Below are 2,745 nucleotides of genomic sequence, written 5' to 3' on the forward strand. Positions count from 1 at the left end.
GTGGAGCTATAAACTACTTAGTCGAAACATTCACATGTCAGTATAAAATATTTGTTGCATTAAATTACTAAAATAATAGGTTGGATATATCATTTTCATATTACACTAGACTAAATTTAAATTGTGACTATTGTCAATTCAGCTTCTTATAGAAATGAAAACGTAACACCTATTTCTTTTCATTTAACATCAATGCATGTTGTAAAGTAATAGATTTAATTTCAGTCCCATTTTTATTTGGAATAGCTTGCTGTTTGTTTTTTTTTTTTTAAATGTTAACTATAATTCAGAATATATAAGAAATATGACATTTGCATAGCTGTTGCTTTGTATAGAAGATTCATCTGAATATAGTGTATTTGTATAGAGAAATGTAGATAAATTTGTATATTAATTGTAGATTGAAAAGGCAAAATGTTATTTTGAGGATTGTTATACATAAAGATGCTATGACCTAATGACTAAACTAACAATCCTTCTAGTGCCTCTTTACAAATGCAAAACTGGCTGATTTAAAGGAACAAATGTTCTTCTTTACGCACTTAAGGAAATGGAATAGTTCCTTTGTTTACAGTTGTACAGTTGCTGGTGTCTCTCTTGATCTGACCCGTTCCCACACACACACACACACACATACACACACACTCACACACACACAGACACACACACACTTGAATAGTAGTTGTAGTTTTTTCTTGCATGGATTTTTTTTTGGAATAAAAAAAAAAATAAAAAGAATTGCTTGTGTGCTCATTTATTTATTTTTATATATAAGTCTATGAAGAGATATGCATTCCTGAGTTTGCCTGTTTGCAGATATTAGGAAACCTCCTGGGAACTCGTCACACCCAAAGCAGTGCAGAGGGACATAATGTACAGATACCAAAAGCTTAGTGAGAGTAGGCGGAGGTAATTTCTTGCTTGAGGTAGCATTAGTGACGACTGGTGTCGGACAAGAGAGCAATTCTGATTCTCCTCCAACAGTCCAGATTGTCTTCAAATGTTGCTTCCAATCAGGAGGTCCTATTGAGAATCCGGCATCCTTCAGGCTGATGGAGTCATTAGATATAGACAAACAAGCACTTTTTTCAGTGTCCATCATATTTAACAAATGCCATTTCTGACGCCTTCAGATCAACCTGTGATTTGATGTTCTTCGTAACACTGTTGCTTGTAATTCCTTTAAAAAAAAAAAAAAAAAAGATCTATAAATTTAACCTAGGCAAAATTGTACTTAGCAGATTAAGCACACAGCGAGGTATTTTAAAACTAGCCGGCCTGTCTTCATAATATGTCATCCAGTATTTGATTTCACTTCAAATTTTGGATGCACTATAGAGGTTTATTTTACTTAGTTTGTGTCTTTTCAGTCATGTCTTGTTGTCTTGTTGTGTTACATTGCGTCTTGTCCTGTCCAGCCTTGTTGTGTCATGTCCTGTCTTGTCCTGTCTTTTTATGTCTTGTCTTGTCTTATTGTGTCTTGTCCTGTCTTGTCCAGTCTTATTGTGTCTTGTCCTGTCCTGTCATTTTGTGTCCTATCCTGTCTTGCTGCGTTATGTCCTGTCTTTTTATGTCTTGTCTTGTCTTATTGTGTCTTGTCCTGTCTTGTTGTGTCTTGTCCTACCTTGTTCTTCATAACAGTGTTGCTTGTAATTCCTTTAAAAAATAATCTATAAATTTAACCTAGGCAAAATTGTACTTAGTAGATTAAGCACACAGCAAAGTATTTGATAAACTAGCCGGCCTGTCTTCATAATATTTCATCTAGTTCTTGATTTCGCTTTAAACTTTGGATGCAAAATGATGCGACCCCTTGCCCATGCATTTACACAGGGGTGAAAAATAGGCTGCAATAGTGAAAAAAAAAAAAAAAAAATAATGCATTGTTTTTAGCTTTTATTTCTATTTAACTATATTTCACACATTATTTTTAATGCCTCCACAAACGTGATTACAATTTGTATGAAAAGTATATTAAATTAGCTTCAGCTTTTCTTACCACATCGATAAAATGATGCTTTTCATGGTAATGCATCAGTAATTCAATGCCATGGTAACAATCCAAAAAGGTCTCTGTGCAAATAAAAGTATTTTTTTTACTTTGAATACTTTAAATATATGCTGTTAATCTAGGACATTTGCTTGCACTAAGCAATAGCAAGCAAGCACTAAAAATAAAATCAATAAATAAATAAAACAAAATACAGGAGGATACATTACATTAACTGTAATAAATAATATTAGATTAATTTAAAATAATTGACTACAACAGCAGAAAAAGACTGAAGACAAGGCAAAATATAACAAATGGATCAGAGTACTTGTTATATCACAACACACAATTAAAAATATTGTTATAAATGTTTGCTCTGTATGTATTTTTGAATACATGTAGATGATATTTTCTTTATTTTAAATATCATCTTGCACATGGCACATATATTTGTTTTGTTATGTACAGTGTACCCCAAAACACCCGTAACAGGCATTATGCTGATATGTGGTACTTCAAACTAAAGTTTCATTGTCAGAAAATGCCGTAATAGTTTGCAAATGTGTGGATGTTAGCTGTTTAGCTGTCCAAAGACGGAGTTCTGGCGGTCTGTAAATGGGCCACACAAGATAAAGTTGCCTGGCAGCGCCCCCTGGCGGCTCACACACAGAACGTCGCATGGCATTTTGTTTGGCGCCGATGGAGGGAGTCACTCCTGAGATCTTTGGTCAGTCAGACGGCAGAACTTCCGG

The sequence above is a fragment of the Stegastes partitus genome, unplaced genomic scaffold (genome assembly GCF_000690725.1).
Source record: "Stegastes partitus isolate 25-593 unplaced genomic scaffold, Stegastes_partitus-1.0.2 Scaffold618, whole genome shotgun sequence".
Taxonomy (NCBI): Eukaryota; Metazoa; Chordata; class Actinopteri; family Pomacentridae; genus Stegastes; species Stegastes partitus.